The following is a 24,722-nucleotide window of genomic DNA, read 5'->3' as shown; positions in this document are numbered from 1 at the left end:
GACATTACAAATCATACCATATCCTTTGCTATTCATAAATATTGTTTTGGTTTCAGCTATTTTCCTCTATAAAATTTAATTGGCTTTTTACAATGGCCTGTGATGCTGAATGGTAAGATGTTCCAGTGATGAGTGATGTCAGAAGTTTTTCTCCACTTCTGTCAGATGTTCGTTGTTACAGTGGAATCTGTTGTCTGATTTGATGGTTCTTGGTACTTCATGTCTTGGTATCAGTTCATTTCACAGCCATTTTATGACTGGGTTTGTGTGTTTTCTCTGCAGGGTGTTGCTTCTTCCTATTTGGTGAATCTGTCCACCAACACAAGATTTCCATGTTCTTTGTTGTGTTTTTGTCAGCTCCTCATGCCCGTAGAATCCATTTTGATGTCCTCAAACGGAGCCTTTAGTGTTGGAAACTTCCCTTTTTGAACACTGGTACAGCTGCTTTGGGTTGTATTCATTACAGGTGTTGCGTTCCCTCACACAGTTTTCCACCATCTCTTCCATGTGTGGGTGTCACTTACAGGCCTTCCATGTTCTTCTGAGTCTGTTCTCCACTCTCATGTGAAGGACCATGTAGTTGTCTTAACAATAGTTGACAAAATCTTGTTGGGGCAACTTGACCTCCCATCATGTACTTTCCAACGTCCACTGTTCTGTGTTGTTTGTTTCTCCATCCACTCACTGATCTTGTAGGCACCTGCCTCTTTTTGCAATGTTTTAATGTCATCTTCTGTCAAATGATGGTAGTGACTCCTCTGTTAGAGCATTCATTTGTCTTTGATGCCCTCCTTTCCTCTCTTGTTGCCAGGTCTGCTACTTTTGCCAACCATGTTTGGTTCCTTTGATGTCCTTGTATTTCATCTCTGCCACTTCCCTGGGCAGCTTGTATCAGTTCTTCCAATTGTTCTTTGTTTACTGGCGTATTGGTTGTAGAACACTCCATTTCCATTGTGATCCACATGACATGAATTGCTGAGTCTGTATAGATGTTTTACTCCTTCTTCCTCCTGAAAGTTGTATTGCTTTTGGTGAGAGCCAAAATTTCTGCCACCTGAGCTAAGGCAGACTGTGTGATGTCTCCTTGTACCGATGTTTTTATGCGTCTTTCCATCATGGCTCTGACTCACCATAGCAAGTTTTCTCAAGATCTGGATGCACCAGTGGTTCAGTTTGTAGATCTGATGTCAATCTGATGTCCGGACTGATGTCCTTTGCAGTCATGTTGTTGATGTTTCCTTGATGTCATTTCTTCAGCCATGTTGATTACTTGAGTGCCATAGGTGATATGCAGCTGTATAAGCATGCTGTAGATCTGAGCTCAAAAGTTGCCTCGACTCGATGGTTTATGTTGACTTTTAATGATCTTTGATGGCCTTTGCTGGGATTTCTCCTGATTTTTGATTTTCTGCTGATTTCTCTTGTCCATTTTCCATGTTGTTCAATCTTCTTCTTTCTCCCTCCTTTTTCTGAAAAAGTACGGCATTTACACTTCCATCTTTTCAGAAACCTCCACACTGAGAGCCGCAGTCTCCTCCTCATGATCGTTGTCAGTGTTTTCTTTTTGATTCTCAGGATCTGAGTCACTCATCTTCTCCTTTCTTCCAGTTTGCTGTTCTCCTCCTTGAATCTCCTGAGTTGTTGTTGGAGGAATCAGTGTGGAATCTCTTTGTAGCTTGTCTGTTGGACGGACGGGTTTTTGCAGGGGATTATAGCAAGAACGTTGGGAATCTCCTTCAGAGTAGGGCCCCAGCCTCCATGTGCTTTCGTTGCCTGACATCTGTGCAGTTTGAGTTTGCTTGGCCGGACCCTCTCTGGTAGTCATGTCCGACCAATCTCTAGATAGCTTCTCCTTTGCACTCTGTTCACCAGCATCCTGTTGTCTTTCTCTCTCTGCATCAGGTCGTCGTTTAGGTGTGATGTCCATTATCACTGAGTTCAAGTTCACTGGATGACCGATGTCCCCAGGTGTGCTGTCAGATACAGGCGAACTCAAACAGTCCGGTAGTTCAGGGTAGAGTTTAAACACAGTAGAAGCTCCAGGTGTGGTAGTTGGCAGCCCAGTTCTCAGTGATGATGTTAGTAATTTTTGGTCTTCACCTTGTAACTTGTAGTCTGGATTTTGGACTCATCTTCCTTTTCCTCTTATCATCCAGTAGCACATATTTATGGTTGTCATCGTGTGCTCTCGCCTTTTGTCCGTCTCCTTCCTTTTTCCACTGATTCCATCTCTTGTTCAATTTCTTCTCCATTTTAGATCTTGCTTTCTAACCTTCTATACCATCCAGCATCCGGTCGTTAACATATTTTCTAATTGACCCAAACTCTCTACTCCCAGTGAAATTACAGTGTCCGCCATTACGCTTTTTTTTTAGATTCTCTTTGTTATCGTTTAATTTATATCAAGATTTCTATCCCTTTTCATTTTTAATGCTTTAAGATTGTTTGCCTCCTTTTGTTTTCTTCTAGGAATAAGGACTCTCTTATTCAAGGTCTTAAATATTATTATGGTTTTCTTTTTATTCTTGGGACTGCAAATAAAATTCAACTCTACTAATTACTAAGGTTTGGACAAGCAACCTCTATTTTGAAATGCAGACAGCGCAATGCTTTTTCTTTTCCCAAAAGCGCAGACTTCAATTTTAACACAGATAATTCTGAAATAAAACTGCAAACTTAATTGATTCTAATTTAATCTAACTGATCAAACACACACACACACACACACACACACACACACACACACACACGTCCAATAACACTAAGTGCAATACTCTTTTTCTGACAGTTGTATTTTTACTCAGTTGTATAAAGCATCTGTATTCTATTTTTATCCTATTGTATATTTTATTCTATTTATTCTACTGTATATAGTATTTTATTTTATTCTATTCTGTACAGTTGTGTACAGTATTTTATTCTTATTGTATTCTAACTTTTGCTATATAACTTTTGCACTGTCCACTTCCTGCTGTGACAAAACAAATTTCCCATGTGTGGGACTAGTAAAGGTTATCTTATCTTATCTTATCTTTAAAGCAAGCGAAATCATGGCTGCTCAACCCAACTGGTAAGTGATTCAAAAACACACACACTGTACTAAATTAATAAAGATGAGATTGACCAGTCAAAATACACTTCAGGGATCAACCCAGAAAGAATCTGGATCAATACTTGATTAGAAATTAATCAAACAAAATAAGACTCAATTTAACAATCAGCTCAACAGTAATTGTCTCCAAGTCAAAACAAAAACAAAACAACACTAGAATGAATTTAGGAATTACTTACATAGAACAGATAAGAGTCAATGAAAGAAAATTATACGACATAAACAGGATAGCAGTTAATTTAAGAATGCTTACGGTCATCAGTCTGTCCAAAAATCCATTTTAAGATCAAATCCTACAATCTAATGCAAAGCAAAACAACTAAACCCCAAGATCATTAACTGCCCATCTACTGATGACAGAAATTAACCTCAAGATCAACTGCAAAGACAAGAAACGAATAACAGATCCCTCAAAAATATTCACTGATTTTAGAGATCAGCATACAAAAACAGATGTAAAGTAAATGGCAGTGAAGCCTAAGAGTGTTTAACCATCATCAACCGACAACAGAAACCAATCTTAAGAACAACTGGAAAGATCATAAACAAATATAATTGATTCTACAGCTGTCAGTTAATTACTGACTGATTGACAAAATTAATTAAATCGATCAAAATCCTTAACACAGACACAAAAACAAACCGGTTACCCTTGTAGCTGTTTCCTGATATCAGAGATCAATTTAGCAGGGGTTAGGATACAAAACCAGTTAGCAGTCAACTCTATAGCTTTTCAGTTGATCACAACTAATGGCAAGATTGGTTTATAATGATCAACGTGTAGTGACAAATATATGCAAATACCGCTAAAAGAAATCAGCTCTAAGGGAACTTAAAAACAAAAATAATTGGCAGTTAACTCCATAGCTGTTAACTGATCACAACTGATATCAAAATCAATAGGAGAATCTGAATGCAAAAAACGAACACAAAGCAAATACCAGTTAGACCTGATTACTATAAACTGATAACAGAGAACGACTTAAAGAAAATTCAGAATACTAGGCCAATTTAGGAGGTATCTTTATAGGTATTAACTGATAATGAGTGATGACAACTTCAAAAGAAAGGCCAAAAAACAATTACCATTGTACAATTACCAGCTTACTTCTATAGCTACCAGCTGATAACAACAATAAATTACATTTATCTTCAGAAACACCAGCTCGTTTGGCAAAGAAAGTCAAGTGCATCTAGCATTTAACTTTTGGAAAACATCAAATTGTCTGTTGGGCAGAAACAAGGTTCAATTCAGCATCCACCTTCCAGAAACATTTAACCCTATCTGATAAAAACTAAAGTCAATGGTGTTTACTGTTTCATAAATATTAAATTGTTTATCAAAACGAAACAAAGTTCGACTGGAATTAACTTCGAAATCATTTACATTTATTAACCAAAAACAAAGTTCAATTTAAACTATAACTTCAGAACGATCTATTCTTTCATCAGGAAAGACAAAGTTTAATTAAATAATTTAAAATCATTAAAAATAAAAAACAAAGTCTAATATAAATTAGAACTTCAAGAACATTTAATGATTAAAATAAAAAAAACAAGGTCTAATTTTAGAAAACAACTGGAAAACAAAACAAAGTCTGACTCAGAAAATAACTTTCAGAACATATGATCATTGAAAAATAAAACAAAGTCTAATTTAAAAATGATTTGAATGTGAATGTGATCATTTCTTACTTTGAAGTTGTGTACTCAAAAGAAGGCTCTGATGCGCTTACTTTAACCTTTGCATAGCATTTTCACAAAAAACCCAAACAGAAATTAACTTTTTATTCAGAGAGTGTTATGTAATGTATTTAAAACTCAATAATAATTTTCCAGTATGAAATGGTCTGCATTTGTATAGCGCTTTACACTACTCACCCATTCACACACTGGTGATGGCAGCTACATTGTAGCCACAGCTGCCCTGGGGCGCACTGACAGAGGCGAGGCTGCCGGACACCGGCGCCACCGGGCCCTCTGACCACCACCAAACATGGGGTTAGTATCTTGCCCAAGAATATTTGGCATGCAGCCAGGAGGCAGCCTGGGATTGAACCACCGATCTTCTGATTAGTGGCTGACCTGCTCTGCCACCTGAGCTACAGCCACCAGTCAAATGAGCAACTATTTCGCATGAGATATCCCACTCACACTGAATCAAAATAGATCCTATTCACGTCCGGGCAAATGCCACACTGCATAGGTCATTTATTCTGAAACCCACTCAGGCACTCTTACACTTCCTGTCTTAGCTCAGTCACACTTCCGCTCTAGTGAGCGCACATTCGCTCTACTTCTCCGTTGTTTGTATAAGTGACAAAATCTTTCAGCGGCTCGGCGAATAGAACCCAGACACGACTTTTCTCACCGTTTCTGGCTCCCCCAGAGCCAACAACCCAGCAAAAGACAGACAACAGCTGCTCACGCTAGCTCAGCTCACACATATACACACGTACTTCCTTTGGGAGGAGAGGAGAAACACTACAGCGAGCTCTCTCACTCCCACACACACACCTCTCACTCCTTACACCACAGAGACTTTTAACCAATTAAGCCTGTCTATCTCCATGTGGCTCCAAATTACCCTCTTTTCTCTTTTTAAAACACACTCGCCAGGGGACAGGCACACAACCAATTTCTACCACTGAAGCGAGTGATTTAACCTTTTTTTTTCTATTGTAGAATTCAACCTGTAGATCTTAACAAAATTCTACACCAGAATAAACATCAACCCGTGATTACACAGCAGTCTCTTTGTTTATACTGGGGCTAATGCGAGAGTGCTCAGTTCTCAAGTCACCACCTCGGACCACCAGACACCGCTGGGCCTGCCTCTGCGTCCAAAGACAGGAGGGTTGCCAAACATGAACAAAGCTTTTTAGGGGTCCTACTCCCAAGGTTGCTACCCCAGTTACCTCCGGGCCGCGTCCGAACTACCCACTCCCAGAACAAAATCCACAAAGCCCACTAGGCGTCAACCTGTTTATCTTAGCAAAAGTCTCTTCAATCTAATGGCCTCTAATTCACACATTAACCGTCACTGTGACCGTGTTTATATTTCACCCACTGAAACACAGACTTTATTTCACGTGCCGAAACACATACAGAAACGTCCGGGCTCAACTGAGAATAATTTAAAGTGTTTCTGCGCCAAAAGACAGTATTCTGAAACTTCCAGCCGTAGTGCTGCATTAACATCATCTAGCAGACCTACTGAGGGTACTTCATGTAGTCTTAGTAACCGGCTACGGGGGGTCCAGGTTTCAAGCTTGGCCATGATCCTATCTTTCAGGTAAGTTCCTCTCGCACTCAATGATCCTTCTCCTATCCCACTTGGGGCTTGGTACCCAAATTCTAAACCACCAAAAATCATTTGGATTTTTATTGTTTCCTTCGTCTTTGATTTTGGGAGGATTGGGGATGGTGAATAGCTACATGACACTTTGTCCCACTTTTAAGAAAAAAAATCAATGTTGAGAAATTGTAAATTGTATAATCTTTGAATTTCAAACATTTGAAATTGGTGTCCACAGCATAACAGTTCATAGTTCAAAGGATCAGGGGGAGACAGAGCAGATCAGAGAGCCGGCAACATGGAAAATGGCAGCGGCACAGTTCAGGAGGCTGGCCGGGGGTACAACGGTGGGGACGGTTTGGTGTGTTTCCGTGGATGGGCTGTCTTGGCAGGCGCCGGACGCAGCCGTGCTGGACGCGGCCGTGCAGGATGTGCCGGCCGAGCTGGCTTTGCTGGACGTGGGCATGATTTGGCAGACGCAGGGCATGCTGGACGTGGAGGTGGCTTGGCAGGCGAGATGAGACCCAGCGTGGCGACGACCTGTGGCTGGGTCAAGACGAGACCCGGTGGCAGCATGGCGGCTGCAGGCGATAAGCAGGTGGTGGCACTGCAGATGACGGCATGGAAGTTGCAAGTGATGGAGCAGGTGGTGGCTGAACGGACTCACCAGAGCCGTCAGCAGACGCAGCAGGTGGTGAAGCTGCAGCAGATGTGGGAGGATGCTGGACGGGCTCGGCTTGATCTAGGCGTATGATTCTTGCTTAGGGTGTGAGAAGCCCTGGGTTCAAATCCCGGACGAGCCCCCTTCGCAGCACAAGCTCTTATCTTCATGGAAACCTGTGGCAAGTTTAATTCCTTCTGGGTCATTGTACATGTGTTGTTTGCCAAACCCTTCAATGTGATCTGTGACACCAATTTGTCTTTCGAAAATGGTGGTTTTGATTTTGTGAAGGAGTCACTCTCATGACTCATTGAGTGACGCCATTGACTGCACACTCCCTGGCATGCAATCTGTATATGTCACATTTTGAGATTGACTTGGAAACCTTACTGAGCAGGTACTAAAAAATACCTGTTACCAGGTACTACCAGCTAATGGAAAACCCTAAAGACCGAGCTGAGTCAAGTTAAGCCAAGCCAGGTAGGTGCTGGTGCAAAAGGGCTATTACAGCTCACAAGGTCTGATTGAAATTGAGGTCATTCAATTTCAGTGTAAAGAAGTTAAACTACATATGTCAAGGTCTCATAATAGTTTCACCCGAAACCTCTGCTGATAATTACCCACACCTTTTTTCATACCTTGGCTCATGTGATATGTTTCATAGTTGGTCAACGACCCTGGTAAAGACAACCCTCTCTGGGGTTTAAATACCTGGGACTCTCCAACATTTCGTTTTAGAACTAATGAAGGTTCTCAGATGAGATAACCTTCAAGAAACTTAGAGAATTCCAGCTGCTTTCTTTCAAAGCTCATCAGACTACCATGACCTGGAGAACCCTTTTTTTTCTCATTCATTGTGTGCAGTCCCTCTGGAGTCATCCCTGTTGGAGCTTGTCAGTAGCAAAGGCCTGAAAGTACAAAAATGGATACTGAAGAGGGCTCAAAAACATTCCTGCTTGAATTTGAAGGCCGATTTAAGTCTATTTTTGCCAAACCTTTCAATGTGATCTGTGACACCAGCTTGTGTACTATCTATGGCTGTGTCCAAATTCAGGGGAAGGATCCTGCCTACCTGTGTCACGTAGGTAGGATCCTTCGACGGCCAGGTAGGAACTTAGTGAGGGGCTGTAAAATTGGACAGCCTTCTGAAGATATCACATTTTTCACCACCAGAGGGTGGTGCTGCACTGGATGAAGCAGTGAGGACAAAATGCCACAACTGTGCACAGGAGTATATGTCAGAAATCCAGATGTCAACAGCTGCTTTCTGTGGCTCGTTGGTCTAGGGGTATGATTCTCGCTTAGGGTGCGAGAGGTCCCGGGTTCAAATCCCGGACGAGCCCTCAGTTTTAATCAATTCAGTTAAGATGGATTATTTGAGATTAGAAACATGACTTTCTTGCAACTTTTCAAATGGCAAAAGACACAAAAGAGTCTGCTGCCTGTCAACTGAACTCCTGTAAAAAGCTGTACTCAAAATGAGATGGTTGAAGACAAACGCTATCAAAGCAAGTATAGTAAGTGACTTTTGCACATGAACTGTCAAGTCAAGAATATTAGTTGTATAACTTCTAAATTACTATCAAACTGACAGCTTGTCTTGTGACAGTGCATTAATCAGAATACATCAAGAAATTTCTCTTTACTCGGTAAATAAGTGTTTTGTTTAAATAGCAAGCAAGCAATTTATTTATATAGCACTTTCAGATCAGCCCCAAGCTGAACACAAAGTGCTGTACACTTGACATGCCAAACATGATACATTAAACAAGTTAAAAAAAGAAATAATATAAAATAGAGGAGAAATATTTAAAAAAAAATAAGATGACAATTAAAATAACATTTAAAGTAATAAAATTGGCACAAATAGCAAAAACAATAATAAAATAGAATAAAATGATAATTAGAATTACATTTAAAACAATAAAAATCATGACATTAGATTAAAACAATAAAATCAGGGTCTGACTGTGTCATAAGCCAAGGAGTAAAAATGGGTTTTAAGACGTGTTTTGAAAGTGGACAGTGAGCACAACCTCGCACACTCTCCTTGGCTCGTCAGCGTTTCTTCTGGTATGATATGGAGAAGGATGTGCACAATCATGTGAGAAATTGCCGCAGGTGTGTTCTCAGTAAGACCCCAGAGCCAGCAGCTAGGGCCCCGTTGGAAAGCATTAAGACCTGTGCTCCACTGGAACTTGTGTGCATTGACTTCTGGTCAGCTGAGGACAGCAACAACAAGTCTGTGGATGTTCTTGTGATTACTGACCACTTCACAAAATTAGCACATGCATTCCAATGCCGGGATCAGACAGCTAAGAGAGTTGCTAAAAAGCTCTGGTGTTACGACCCGGCTCGTAATGACCGTAACCAGCGCAGGACGTCCCGCGACTTCCCACGCCCAAACAGACACAGCCACAGCGTTAGATTCTTAACAATAATTTATTTACAATAATGGCACAATGGGGGAGTATATACTTCGGGGTGAGCCAAGGCCAAAACAATAAACAAAACTCAACCTATGCTTCGGTTCCCCTCTAACCTATCCACGGAAAAGAAAACAAAGGAATAACACAGACTGACCTCCCTGGTCTAAAAACACAGGAGAAAAGAAGGCATCTCAAAATAATCGGCAGCTCACCCCTACTTACTCCGCACCTCACACACATGCCCGACTTTATACTAAAAGACTGTAGCTGCGGCCGCGCCGTCAGGGCCAGAGGCAGGTGCATGGGAAGTCTGCCACACATCCCAACCAGTGCAGCTCTTCAGTCGCCCTTTTGTAGCTCACGGCCACCGCAGGAACCAGTCACATCAGGCCGGTCATCAGGTCCACCAATCACAGCCGAGTCCCTGCACAGGTGAATTTACATACACACGTCACACAACAGAGAAACCAACAGCACACGTAACACCCCCCACCATAAGAATTAAATAATCCCCTGCTTATTTAATTCACATCTGGTTATACTGCTCTAGATAAGGCATCAGCGAAGACATTATCAAGGCCCTTTTTATGACTGATCTGAAGGTTGAAGTCTTGTAACAGAAGGGACCAGCGCATGAGTCGCTAATTGGAATTTTGCATCCGCGAAAGAAACACAAGTGGGTTGTGATCTGTGAAAACCTGAACGGGCACGGAGCTAGACCCCAGGTAGACCTCGAAGTGTTGCAGGGCTAGCAACAATGCAAGCGCTTCCTTCTCGATGGTGCTGTAGTTTTTTTGGTGCTGATTGAATTTCCTCGAAAAATAGCAGATCGGACGGTCCACTCCGTGTTGATCTGCCTGCAGCAGAACCGCACCCGCTGCGGTTGCGCTGGCATCCACCTCCAACTTAAACGAAGAGTCAAAGTTAGGGGCTGCTAAAACTGGAGCACTGCACAGTAAAGCTTTCACAGACTCAAAAGCAGTTTGGCATGCCGCAGTCCAAGTGAAGGATTTGGTTGGGCTGACTAGGTCAGTCAGGGGGGCGACCACGGAGGCAAAGTTTTTACAGAATCCGCGGTAGTAACCACACATCCCCAGGAAGCGGCGTAACGCCCTCCTTGTTTGTGGGACCGGGTACTCGATAATAGCCTCCACCTTTGCGGTTACGGGGCATACTTTCCCGTGACCCACCTGCTTTCCGAGGTAGGTGATGGTGGCTTTCCCAAACTCACATTTAGTCAGGTTTACAGTGAGCGATGCTTCCTCGAAACGCCTGAAAACAGTGGAGAGAGTTTGGAGATGACTGCTCCAGGAAGCAGAATAAATGACCACATCATCTAAGTAGGCATCACAGTTTGGGACCCCGGCCAGAACCTTGGCCATCAGGCGCTGAAAGGTCGCCGGCGCATTACGCAAGCCAAAAGGCATCACGGTATACTGAAGGAAGTGATCGGGGGTAACGAATGCAGAGATCTCAGACGCTCTTGCCGATAAAGGGACCTGCCAATATCCCTTCAATAAATCCAATTTGGTCACATAAGTAGCGGACCCCACCCGATCAACACAATCATCCATCCTAGGTAACGGGAAAGAGTCGGCTTTAGTGGCTGCATTCACCTTTCGATAATCTGTGCAGAATCGAGGAGTGTTGTCTGATTTGGGCACTAACACGCATGGTGAGCTCCACGCGCTAGCACTAGGAACGGCCAAGCCATGCTCTAGGAGATAATTAACTTCTCTCTGCATTATCTCCCTTTTCAGTGGGTTCACCCGGTACGCATGTTGTTTAATTGGTTTATGCCCCTCCACATCAATGTCATGACATAACACAGTCGTTTGGCGCGGGTGATCAGAGAAAAGCGACAAGTTGTTCCTTATCAGAGTTATGATGTCAGTCTGAGCAGCTTCAGGTAATTCGGCAACAAATGATTCAAGATCATTTAAAACCACTGAGTTCTTCAGCCCACTACCTAAGACATCTTCCTTCCCAGATAACCCATCATCCGATGGTTTGTAAGCGGAGAGGGTGGCAACAGCGCACACCGAGTGCGCTGTTGTATTCTGCTTGCGAGGATGGAACAGTTTCAAGGTGTTCACATGGCAAACCCTGGTTTTTCGCCGCCGATTCGGAGTGCGTATCACATAATGGCTGTTGTCGAGTTTACGTTCAACACTGTAAGGACCAGTGAACTGCGTAGATAAACTGGACCCCACTACAGGCAATAACAACAGCACCTTCTCCCCTGGTTGAAAACTTCTGTTTACAGCTTTCTTGTCGAAACGAGTTTTCATTTTGGTTTGCACTTGCTTTAGGTTTTCCCCGGCTAATTTCCATGCCAGGCGAAGCCTGTCTCGAAGCTGGCTTACGTAGTCATGTACACTACAGGGCTCCTCCGGAGCCTCCGACAACCATTTTTCCCTCAAAAGTCGGAGAGGGCCTCGGACCACATGTCCGAAAACCAACTCCGCGGGGCTAAAACCCAGCGACTCCTGTCTAGCCTCCCTAATGGCAAATAACAGTAAGGGCAACCCCTCATCCCATTCTTTACCAGACTCCAAACAAAACTTATGTAGCATAACTTTAAGGGTTTGATGGAACCTTTCCAAAGCCCCTTGACTTTCGGGGTGGTATGGACTGGATGTAACATGCTTAGCATGTAGTACATCAACAACCTGCGCAAAAACTCTGGACATGAAGTTGGTGCCTTGGTCCGTTTGAATAATTTTCGGCAACCCAAACACAGAAAAGAATCTGATCATAGCTTTAATGACCGCTTTGGCTTTCACAGTACGCAGCGGAATGGCTTCCGGAAATCTCGTTGCTGAGCACATTATAGTAAGAATGTACTGATTACCGGCTTTTGTTCTCGGCAACGGTCCCACACAATCCAGTATTACCTTCTCAAAAGGTTCACTCATCACTGGGATAGGTGATAACGGCGCAGGTGGAATGGGTTTGTTAGGTTTGCCCACCAACTGGCAGGTGGCACAAGACCGACAGTAAGCAGCCACATGTTTCTTTAAGCCAGGCCAAAAGAAATTACGCAGCACTCGGTAATAAGTTTTATTTACTCCGAGATGCCCAGCCATGCCGGCATCATGTGCTAAACTTAGCACCTGATCACAATGTTGAGATGGTACCACCACCTGTGTAACACTTGATGTGCCACTCTGATCAGAGGACCACCGCCTCATTAACACGCCATCCTGCAGAAAAAAACGGGGAAGGCTGCTTTCCTCAGCCGTGGCAACGGCTGCAAAACAGGGATTCAAAGACCTGTCATTTTCCTGAGCACTTATCAATGCTTCTTTATTCATATCTCCGCTCAACACCGGTGTTAAATTTAGCACACTACATTTATCCCTCACACTGTCTTTCACCCCAACACAAGGTTTTTGCTCCCCAGCCACAAACGTATCTGCGATATTAATGACATCCGCAAACTTGCGCGCTTGCGCCCGTGTAACAGCGCAAACGGGAAAAACTGTCGCTTTTGGCTCGGTAACATCTGAGGCAGCCACAGGGGTATCCGTCACCTCAGGCGGTGGAAACACTTTTCCCCCAGCCAGATCGTTGCCCAAAATAAATGACACACCTTTAAACGGTAACTGTCGTCTTATGGCAACCTTCACAGGCCCAGTTGTGATAGGTGAGTGTAAATATACTCGGTGGAGGGGCGCCCGAAGAACATTCATCTCAATCCCCCACACTAACACATCCGTGTGGCAGGCAGTTTTATCCGACAGTGGTAACACATCGTCTAACATAAAAGATTGATGCGCCCCGGTGTCTCGGAGAATAGTAATGGGAACCCTGTCCTCTTTCCCTGCCACCGAAACGAAGCCGTGGGAAAGGAAAGGTTTAAAACGTGAATCTTCCTCCATTTCTGGGTCACACCGCTGCACCTGTTCAGGACAGGTAGGTGGGGAGACTACTTTAATGAACCCCACGGGTCCCTTAGACCCCCTGCGCTGCTCTTTCCTCCGCAGCGCAGGACAACTGGCGATCAGGTGACCAGACTCACGGCAATAAAAACATTCCCGCCTGTCAGTTTCCTCCTGCCTCGCCCTTTGGGTCTGTTTAGGGAATTTCTGTCTCTTTTCCTGTACCCCTCCCACTTCTCGTGCCGTCCCGGGTGAAAAAACAACTTTATGTGTGAGGATGAACTCATCCACTAAAACCGCTGCTTTTGCTAGGGACGTCACCTTCTGCTCATTTAAATACACTACCAGCTGACCCGGGAGACACTTTTTAAATTCTTCTAAAAGAACCAACTCCTTCAATCCCTCAACATCCTTCACACTGCTGGCTTGCATCCAGCGTTCAAACAAGCGCTGTTTCTCTCGGGCAAACTCCACAAAGGTTTGTTCGGCGGTCTTTTCACTCTCACGAAATTTCTGTCGATAAGCCTCAGGAACTAATTCATACGCGTGCAAAATTGATTTCTTCACAATATCATATTGGAGGCTGTCGTTAACGGAAAGGCTAGTACATACTTCCTGAGCCATGCCGATTAACTTACACTGAAGTAGCAGCGCCCAAAACTCCTTAGGCCAACTCAAAGCAGCTGCTATACGCTCAAAAGCGCTAAAATAGGACTCAACCTCAGCCTCCCAAAACGGAGGCACTAGTCTAACGTGTTTGGTGATGTCAAAACCTGGTGGAGAAACTGTGGATGCGTCAGGGTGACCTGAGACAGGCGTGGAGGCAGCGGCCACAGGTGTTAAGACAACGGCGGGCTTGCGTTCCAGCTCCAGAGCTCTAACACGGACGTGCATAGCCTGCACTTCAAGCTCCTTAGCACGCACCTCCGCCTCCCTAATACGGAGGGTCAAACGGAGGTCCGCCGCAGCAGACCCCACTGCCTAAGGCTCCACCTCAGCTACATCAGACTCCACCTCAGCCGCGTCCGACTCCACCTCAGCCGCGTCCGACTCCACCTCAGCCGGGGGCACATTAGCAGGCCGTTTGGCATCCGGCTCCGGTCCAGGCACCGGAGCCACCTCCACGCCGCCCCCGCCAGGCTGCTTTACAGCTGCCTTCAGGGGAGGGAGAATGCCCCGCTCCACCAAACCTGCACACAAGGCAGCCCTCACCTCTGCTTTACGGGCATTGTAAGATACTTTAATATCAAAAAAACTCGCCACAATAAGCAAATCCGCCTTTCGACACACCTCTATCTTATCCCAGGAAGGGGAGGTGACAAAATCATCTAACGAGAACTCCATCCTCCCATACACACACACACACACACACACACACCCACACACAAAAGAAAAGCCGACCGAACAAACCACAGACCACAAAACGGGACAAAGGGACGAGCCCCCAAAATTGTTACGACCCGGCTCGTAATGACCGTAACCAGCGCAGGACGTCCCGCGACTTCCCACGCCCAAACAGACACAGCCACAGCGTTAGATTCTTAACAATAATTTATTTACAATAATGGCACAATGGGGGAGTATATACTTCGGGGTGAGCCAAGGCCAAAACAATAAACAAAACTCAACCTATGCTTCGGTTCCCCTCTAACCTATCCACGGAAAAGAAAACAAAGGAATAACACAGACTGACCTCCCTGGTCTAAAAACACAGGAGAAAAGAAGGCATCTCAAAATAATCGGCAGCTCACCCCTACTTACTCCGCACCTCACACACATGCCCGACTTTATACTAAAAGACTGTAGCTGCGGCCGCGCCGTCAGGGCCAGAGGCAGGTGCATGGGAAGTCTGCCACACATCCCAACCAGTGCAGCTCTTCAGTCGCCCTTTTGTAGCTCACGGCCACCGCAGGAACCAGTCACATCAGGCCGGTCATCAGGTCCACCAATCACAGCCGAGTCCCTGCACAGGTGAATTTACATACACACGTCACACAACAGAGAAACCAACAGCACACGTAACATCTGGGATGGATTCTTCTGTGTGTATGGCTTCCCTCAGCGCATTCACTCTGACCAGGGAGCTAGTTTTGAGAGCGAGCTGCTTGCAGAGCTTCTGGTTTTGGGTGGCGTTGCCAAACCTCACACGTCACCACACCACCCCATGGGTAATGGTACCACAGAGAGATTTAATCGCACCCTTGGAAACATGGACGCACGGATAAGATCTTGGAGAAGCTTACGGCTGCCGTGAATACTCAGAATAAGACCTCTGAGCGCAAACTGGATTACATCTTGGAGAAACTCACTGCGGTCGTGAGTTCTCAGAATCGGCTCTTTGAGCACAAGAATGACAACATCACGGAGCGTAAGTTTGATAAGATCATGGAGAAGCTCACGGCTCTCCAACGGGAGATTGAGAGACCAGTGTTGGACTGTTAGAACAGCTTTGAAATTCATATGAGTTGTTCGCACTAAAGTAAAAACCACCATCACTTCATGCGGATACCCCTTCGGCGCCAGCTGCGGTCTCAAGGCTGGAGCTGAACAACAACACCCTGATAACGACTGTGTTTAGACTGTTCTTCCCATTCTATGCAAGGCCAGCTGGGTTGGCTGGAAGACTGTTTACTTAGCCTGGCAGGGCGAAGGACACTGTCTCAGCTGAACTCTGGACATATACACACACACGCACACAGACATATATACACATGCAGATATACACTCATCCCTCCTCCCTTTCCAAACGCCTTCGACGCTTATTCCCCTCCGATGCAGATGGTGGATCAAGGAGACCAGCGCTTATGCTGCACTGTCTACACTGGCTGTCTCTCACCCTTTACCCATCCCTGTTGCTTGTCATGTGTTTCTTTGGTGTATTAAGAGTTTTTTCATGTGCTATGTGCAGAGGTGTTTTTTTTCTGTTCTCAAACTGATCTCCCTGTTGGAGCTCAGTCTGGGGGGAGTTATTTTTTTTTCTCCTTATCTTTCCTCATGTTGTGCTTTTTCCACGTTATACCTCTCTGACCTGTCTTCAACATGTGATGTTTGTGTAATGTATGTATGGTCAGAAGGGTAAGATGGCGCTGGCAAAGGTCGGCAGCCTTAACCCAATTTCCTTCGGGGTCAACCTTCAGGATCAATAAAGTTTTATTGAATTGAATTGAATTGAAAGTTACGGTCCCTCCCCCCCAGATCTAAGCAGAAATGGCCGCAGATGATACAGTCCATGACGTTTGTGTATAACTGTACGGCACACAAAACCACCGGCTTTGCGCCATTCTACCTGATGTTTGGGGGGGTCCCAAGGTTGCCAGTTGACCTCATGTTTCGGGATGTCCTTCATGATGGCACCATTTGTGACTATGGATACCTATGTCAAGTCACTGATGGATGACCTGCGCTCTGCCATGCTCCAAGCCCAGGAACACAGCACAATGGAGCAGAGACACCAGTCTGACCAGTACAACAGAAAAGTGAAGGGTCTGCCTCTTTCACTGGGAGACCAGGTGTTGTTGGCAAACAAGGGAGTCAGAGGGAAAAGGAAGCTCTCTGACAAATGGGAACCTGTTGTGTACACGGTAGTCGACTTGGATCCTGCTCTTCACATCTGTCGTATCAGAGACAAAGAAGGACACGAGTGCGTGGTGCATCGCAACCTGCTCCTTCAAGTTAACTTTTTGCCCTTGGACACAACATTGAATGACGATGCTGCACATCCTGCTGTGAGCGTTGTCAGTGGCCCCACCTGAGTCTGACCTGGATGGGTCTGTGACATCTTTTGGGGACACAGGAGCTGTACCTCCTGCCACCCGTACTGTGGATTCCGTCTCCAGCATTGGCGAGTGTGATGACCGCACACTATCATGGATCCATCAGCAATCCGCCGCTGACCCAGTCGAAGATGGCATTCATGAGACCCCTCCTATGATGGGTGCTCCTGATCTTGGTGGGCTGGCTGGTGATGGAGCCTACCCAGACTCCCCTGCTGACTCCCATAGTTTTCATTCCCTTGAACCCGAAGATGTGGACGTGGATCAGGGACTTACCACACGTTTTGGTAGAATCATTAAACCAGTTCGTCGCTTGATTGAATCAATGGCTCAACTCGAAACACTCCTTGGTGTTGAACCTGTTCAAGCAGCGGTTATCGATGTGTGAATTTGTTTATTGCTGTATGTTGTCCATTGCTATTGTTTTCGGAAAAGAATAATAGAGGCACAGAGTTGATTGTATTTTGTCAGTCTGTGCAGTCTGATGGTGACGCCCATAGATATTATGGCCTGTTTTGTGTGGTGTAAATGGCACCTCATTTTGTCTGTAGTGTGTCCTGGGATCTTGCTAGGCGCCGAGTGGGTCTCAGGTCTCTTATCCTCCTTGGAGGAAGCTATGTTGCTGATCTAATTCATTGTATATGTGATGTGAATTTGTTTGAGGCCACTGTATCTGTTATTGTGGGTGTATTTATACATTTTATTATTTTTTTGGTGTACTCTTTAGGATTTTGTGTAATTCTTGGGGGGTGAATGTAACAGGGTCATAAATCACATCTTGTTATAATTACACAAAATGTGTTCTAAACCCCCAAACCGTTCCTTTTATACCTGACGTTTAGGACCTCCAAGCCTGTAGTTATGTTCATTATCAGTTAGAGCCCCTCCTCATTGTTCTTCTTCTTTGGTGCAACCCTATAAATACAGTGTACCCCTTTTGCCTCTCCCCTTTTCTACAATTCCCCTGTGGAAGAGGAGCTGGAGTGGGCAAGCTGTTTATTTGGAGGTCTTTCTTTCTTTTACCTTTTATCGTCAGGATCAGACACAACGCAGAACCACACCGGTTACACCAGCAGTCCTTCAGAATTTGAAGAGACACCTGCAGTTTGTCCCTCTTCCATCTGCGTTCAGCTCTAGGACACTCCCTCCTCACAGCCCGAGTGGTGTCGTTAAACCAAGGATCAGTTTTAGCCTTGGGCTTCCTGGTTATTAATGGTGCCACAGAGTCCAGAATAGTTAGGCAAGAATATTGAAACCAGGAGCTGAGGTCCTCTGTGTCCAAGGGAGTACGATCGGCGGGGATAGACAGCTGGTTAAAAGCAGAGGAGAACTGGGCAGCAGTGGAAGGGTTAATAATCCGACAGCGGCGAACAGGAGCGCTGGTTTCAACTGTAGTGCGTGAAAACACATCATCAAATAATACAGCCATATGGTCAGAGAAAGCAGTGTCAGTCACTTCCACGTTAGACACAGGTAGACTGTGTGACAAGACCAGGTCTAGTGTGTGTCCGTGTTCGTGGACCAGATTAAAAGAGTCAATAAGACTTAAAAACTCCTTCACCGGAGGTTTATCAGGGCAACAGACATGGATATTAAAATCTCCCACAATAAGAACATGATCGTAGTTGGGCATAATCCCAGCTAGAAATTCTGAAAAGTCATTTATGAAATTCTTATTGTATTTAGGGGGACGATAAATAACAGCAAAGAGCACAGAGTTAGAGCGATTGACTTCAAAACATGTGAGCTCAAAGCTGGAAAACGAGGGCTGTAAAAAACACTGTTTACATTTAAAATCCTTTTTAAAAACAACCGCCGTAACTCCTCTCCCTGATGTCCTTGGTGTGTTAAAATAGGAACAACCCGCTGGTAAAAGTTCGGATAAAATACTGGACTCACCAGTGTTAAGCCAAGTCTCCGTGACACACATGAAGTCCAGTTTCCAGGAGATGAATAATGCCGGGCTCACACTGTGCGATTTTTGGCCCATTTTGAGCCGATTTTTGAGTCGTGCGACCGTTTTGGTGATCGGCCCGAGTTTGTCCTTCATCGTGCGTCGTGCATCGTGTAGTGTACGTGAGGTAACGAGAAACGATTAACACCTCACGACCAGCTCCCGATCATGAATCGCTTGGTCGGGAGGGTGTCACTGCAGCTTCTCACACTGCGCACGCGCAAACACAAATGTCAGCGAAAAAGACGGCGCAGCACGGCTGTGCAGCGTGTGATCTGGACACAAGCGATGGAGGCACAACTTGTAGAACTTTGGAAAGCTCACCCGAGCCTTTTCGATGTGGCCTCACAAAATTATCACGACCACAACAACCGTGAAAATAGTTGGATTTACATTGCTGCTCAATCACAGCTGCCTGATCAATGTTTTTCATAAAGTTGATGGTGGTGGTGTGCGTGTCTGTGTGAGTGAAAGACAGAGAGGGAGAGGGAGCGACAGATTTTCTGTTATAACCTTCATTTTATGGACGCACAGTGTGAGCACTCAGGTCGCATCAGAGCATCGGGCCGTATAGTGTGAGACCCTGCATCGTGACCTATGAACTTCTAACCCCTGCGAGTCAATCGTACAGTTTGAGCAGGAGCTGAATCGCGCGACTGAAAAAATCGCACAGTGTGAGCCCGGCATAAGTCATTCAGAATAAAAGATTTGTTCACCAGCGATCTAGCGTTTACCAGCCCAATCCTGACAGGAGCCGGGGGTGAGGTATAAGCCCCAGCGGCACAGGGAGTCCGACACAGCGGCCTCAGATTGCGGAGGTTCGCCCGGCGCACGTTGAGCCGAGGAGGACAGGGGTCACGGAGGAGCGGCGCGTCATCCTGGCAGACCACGGGGATGAGGCAGGAATCCACGGGGTGGATTCCTGTCCCTCAAAAACTTTTTAATGTTTTTTGTATAATTATGTGTGTGCAATTGAAGAAATAAATGTTGTTTTTACACATCTCCAGTGAAAAAGGTACATAGATACCATAAAAAAGCTATAGCATATAGTGGGGGCGTCTGTTAACGAGATGAATACTTATAACGTTTTCCACCAGCAGAGGGTGATGTTGTACTGGATGAAGCAGTGAGGACCAAATGCCACATCACAACTTTGCAGGATTCACACACAAGTATATGTCAGAAGTCCAGATGTGAGCAGCTGTTTGCTGTGGCTCGTTGGTCTAGGGGTATGATTCTCGCTTAGGGTGCGAGAGGTCCCGGGTTCAAATCCCGGACGAGCCCTCGCTTCTTTTTTTTTTATCCCCTTGTGTCAAAGCTAATTTTGTGATAATTGAAAAATGTATTTCTTGTAACTTTTCATGCGGCACACACGGAGACACACAAAAGGCTGCTGCCTGTGAACTTTGCAGCCGTAAAAAACTTGCAGTCTTATTTTTATTCATTTTTATTTATCACATTTTCATTATCATATTTGTTCCTTAGCATAGCATAGCATCTTTATTTATAACGCACTTTACATCCAACAATGTTGGCCAACGTACTACAAATATAAAACAAAGAGAAAGCAGTTTAAATTACATATAGAATATCTTAAAATTGAAAAATAATATAATTAATAAGAAACATATTAAGAGACATCAACAAGTCCTGCTGTGCTGAAAGCCAAGGTAAATAAATATGTTTTAAGACGTGATTTAAAAACAGATAAGGAAGGTGCCTGTCTAACATGTAAAGGCAACTCATTCCACAATTTTGGTGCTGCCACAACAAACGCCGATCCCCTCTGAGCTTACGATTAGTCCTGGGCACGCTCAGGAGGAGCTGGTCTGCCGACCTGAGGGACCGGGAAGGTATGTATGGATGAAGAAGCTCAGAGAGGTACAGAGGGGCAGCATTGGACAAACATTTAAAAACAAATAAAAGCAGCTTAAAATGATCCTAAAATGCACGGGCAGCCAATGAAGTGAATATAAAACTGGGGTGATATGCTCGCATCTACGAGTGCCAGTTAAAAGACGTGCAGCAGCATTCTGAACTAGCTGCAGTCGAAAAGCAGGAGATTGACTCACCCCAAAATAAAGAGAATTACAGTAATCCAGCCGAACGGTTACAAAGGCATGGATTACTGTTTCAAATTGCTGTCGTGCAAGAAAGTGCTTAATTTTGGTCAGCTGCCTCAGATGAAAGAAACTAGACCTTACCCAATGTTCCCTCTAAGCTGCGCGCGTGCGCAATTGCGCACTGCTGGCACGGTCTCTGGCACAGAAAAAAAAAATCTAACCTGAATTGAAATTAAAATTAAAACTTTAACAATTCTGTTTTGCAGTGTTAGTCAGTAAGTGACTGGCTGCTCCTGTATGGGATTAGAATTATGCCACCTTATCCCAGAGTCCAGCCAATGATGCGATTCACATTCGTATATACGCAGCTAATCAACGTGGTTGACAGGCTATGACAGCGTCCTTATGTGCCGGCACCGGTGTTTTAGCTGGCAAAGCGGCGTGGCTGATGTGGAGTGAAGCCACGTTAATGACAACGTGTACAACCATTGGAGATGTGAGCAGGACAGACGGAACAATTGACGGAAAAAGTGTGGACTTTATACCAGTTTTTAAATTGTGTTGATAGACCACGTAAAACCAGAGTTATGATAAAAATATCTGCAATGTTTGGTTTTCTTCCTGAATACTATCGTTGTTTATATTTACTGCGGGAAGAAACGGTAAAAACTGCGTTTTATAAGGAAAACCTCGAAAGCCTGTGAGCAAAAACAGCCCCCCTCCACCCTTTCCTATTGGTGGAAAAATGTACCATGTGGACCAATCAAAAAATGATATGGCAACATGGCATTTAGTTGTTTAGGGAGGGGGGAGTTTTAGGAGTGACAGCGGTGTTTTGAGATGTGAGAGATTTGCAACGTTTAGTGTGTTTGGAGTCAGTCAGTGTGTTGTCTTGTGTAGTTAGTGTGTAGTGTAGTCAATAGTTTTGCTGTGTGTGTCAGAACAATGAGGCGACTGCTGAATGTTACAGGTGTTACAGGAGTGATACATCTCCTGTTGTCAGGCCTGCAGGTATCAGGCTGTTGTTCTCCTTTATCTCATAGTGGACAGAAATTATTTTTGGAGTGGCACAAATAATTTGTGTGGCATCAGATTTGATGCAGAACAGCTGATTGTTCTGTAAATAGTTTGAAATGTTTATTTAAAAAAACGCCTTGGCTGCATTTTTAGGTAAACAGCTGCAAAAAACTTTGTTGTTTGCATAACAACAAAGTTACTTTGTATAGTTACTTTTTTGAAGAAGTAACTATATAATTAATTGCCCAACATTGGTCATTATTTACTGTATTTTGCAGACAGAGAGTTACAGGACTCTCTCCCAGACCACAGACTCACACTCATAATACAAGTCAGAGCTTTATAGAAAAAAAAAGAAAGTTTTGTTTTCAAAATTGGAGTTCAAGTTATTTTTACTTCCAATAGTGTTAACATACTACACAGGTCATGAACAAGATTTTATTTTTAATTTTCACTGTAAGTGGGCTAAAGCAGTTAATTAAAAGTAGTCTAACATAAATGTAAATGCTGTAATCTGATTATTTTAATAAACCATGTAACTTGGATGGATTGGATGCTGGCGTGACCACAGTGCACACGTCTGCTGTTGCTCACAGTGGTCCAAGGGACCGCTCAGGGAGTTTGTGTGTTCGCTCAGACACATGAAAAATTAGAGGGAACATTGCTTACAACCGACCCGATCTGGCTTTCAAGCTTAAGGTCAGGATCCATTTTTAAACCCAGATTTACAATCTCTGGTTTACAAAATTTTCGGGGTTTGCAAATGAACACACACAACACCAGCGGAGGCAGGTCTAAACACCATTACTTCACTTTTAGAATCATTAAAACAAAGAAAGTTTAGCGCCAACCACGACTTGATGTCCTCCAGACATGCTTGGAAGCGATTTACAGACGACCCATCTTTCTTTTTAAGAGGAACATAAATCTGGCAGTCATCTGCATACCAGTGAAAAGAGAGTCCATGTCTCCTAAAAATTGAGCCCAAGGGAAGTAAATAAAGCGAAAACAGGATAGGGCCCAGAATGGAACCCTGTGGTACTCCATGAGACAACGGAGCAAGGGAGGACTCACACTTTCCTGGGCGAACTGAAAAGGTTCAGTCTGTTAAGTAAGACCTGAACCATTTCAGAGCCACACCTGTTATACCGACACACTGCTCCAAACGCGAGATTAAAATTTCATGGTCTACAGTGTCAAATGCAGAAGTTAAATCGAGTAAGATAAGAATGACACTTTCACCAGAATCACATGATAAAAATATATCATTAAAAATTCTTAAAAGTGACGATTCAGTGCTATGCATTGCTTTAAAACCAGATTGGAAAATCTCATGAACATTTTGTGCATTCAAGTACGGGATCAATTGGTTATATACTACTTTTTCCAAGACTTTAGATAAAAAGGGCAGCTTAGATGGTCTAAAGTTTTCAAAACCGGATTTGTATCTAGCCCAGGTTTCTTAAGAAGTGGTTGCACAATTGCATCTTTGAAATTCTTTGGAACCACACCTGAGGTAAGGCTGCTATTCAAAATGGTTAAAACAGTTGAACCTATGGTAGAAAACAACTTCTTTCAGAAAACGGGGAGGGATAGCATCGTAGGGTGAGCCTACAGGCTTTAGATGATCCACCGCCTCCTGTAGGTGAGCAAGAGTAACCGACTCAAACTGTTTAAAGACAGCCGAGCAAATTGGAGGATCAGAGGCGTCAGATGTGGGCAAAATAATCTGCGCCCTAGCCGAGGCTACCTTGTTTATAAAGAAGTGCAGAAACTTTTCACACATTTCATGTGAAAGCTCAAAACTGAGAGCAGAAAGAGGGCTTAAAATGGTCTCAACTGACTTAAACAATATATGTGATTTCCGATAATTTATCAAAATAATGTTAGCAAAGTATTTCCGCTTTGCTTCTTTTACTGTAAACTGATATAAGGACCAGTGCGCTCTTAAATTTTGCAAAGAGACCTGTAAGTTATCTTTTTTCCATCTCCGCTCAGCCCTACGACATTCACGCCTCGCAGCACGGGTTTCATCGTTCAACCAAGGTTCAAACTTCGTCTTAACATGCCTGATTTTTAGAAGGGCAACAATATCCAAGGCAGTCTGACAAGTGGTATGAAACCTAGAACTGAGTTCCTCTACGTTTTGGAGTGTCTCAGGAATGGAGAATTGATTATAGTAGGTGGAGAACCGTGGTGCTGTGAAAGAATTTAACAACAGGGACAGAAAACAGGGTCAGAGACTTTCAGCTTAAAAACAGGCAACGTGTGTGCTAAAACCAGATCGAGAGTGTGGCCACACCTTTGTGTGGGTGCAGACACACATCAAACTAAATTAAAAGAATCAGTAAGATTGAAAAAGTCTTTAACCATGGGCCTTTCTGGACAGCACACATGAATATTAAAATCCCTGACAATAAGAAAGGAGTCACATTTTATCGTGACTTCAGTCAGAAATGCAGCAAATTCCTTTATAAAGTCCGCACTGTATTTTGGGGCCCTGTATAGTATTGTGCACAGTACAGGGGGAG

At 44.2% G+C, this 24,722-nt stretch overlaps 2 non-coding genes across 2 annotated transcripts; both read left to right on the top strand.

Annotated features, from left to right (window-relative positions):
- The first annotated feature begins 8,342 nt into the window (after positions 1 to 8,342).
- trnap-agg (transfer RNA proline (anticodon AGG)) lies at positions 8,343 to 8,414 on the top strand. The gene has a single exon. It is a non-coding gene; the product is annotated as a tRNA-Pro (tRNA).
- Positions 8,415 to 20,323: 11,909 nt separating this feature from the next.
- On the top strand, positions 20,324 to 20,395 carry trnap-agg (transfer RNA proline (anticodon AGG)). The gene has a single exon. It is a non-coding gene; the product is annotated as a tRNA-Pro (tRNA).
- The last annotated feature ends 4,327 nt before the right edge of the window (positions 20,396 to 24,722 follow it).

This window comes from Pelmatolapia mariae, linkage group LG7 (assembly GCF_036321145.2).
Source record: "Pelmatolapia mariae isolate MD_Pm_ZW linkage group LG7, Pm_UMD_F_2, whole genome shotgun sequence".
In the NCBI taxonomy this organism is placed as follows: Eukaryota; Metazoa; Chordata; class Actinopteri; order Cichliformes; family Cichlidae; genus Pelmatolapia; species Pelmatolapia mariae.
Note: the sequence above shows the minus strand (reverse complement) of the source record. Positions and strands in the feature narration are given on the sequence as shown.